Here is a 338-nt window from a genome sequence, read left to right on the forward strand (position 1 = left end):
CCATGCCATACTCTGTCCGATGGACAGTCTGTGAGGTGGAGCTGGACAGTTAGTGAGGTGGCGCTGTCTCTACACCACACAGTCTGATGGACATCAGTGAGGTGGAGCTGTGTCTACACACACAGTCTGATGGACAGTCAGTGAGGTGGCGCTGTCTCTACACACACAGTCTGATGGTCATCAGTGAGGTGGGGCTGTCTCTACACCATACAGTCTGATGGTCATCAGTGAGGTGGAGCTGTCTCTACACCATACAGTCTGATGGACATCAGTGAGGTGGAGCTGTCTCTACACCGCACAGTCTGATGGACAGTCAGTGAAGTGGCGCTGTGTCTACA

The sequence above is a fragment of the Microtus ochrogaster genome, unplaced genomic scaffold (assembly GCF_000317375.1).
Source record: "Microtus ochrogaster isolate Prairie Vole_2 unplaced genomic scaffold, MicOch1.0 UNK570, whole genome shotgun sequence".
NCBI classification, from domain to species: Eukaryota; Metazoa; Chordata; class Mammalia; order Rodentia; family Cricetidae; genus Microtus; species Microtus ochrogaster.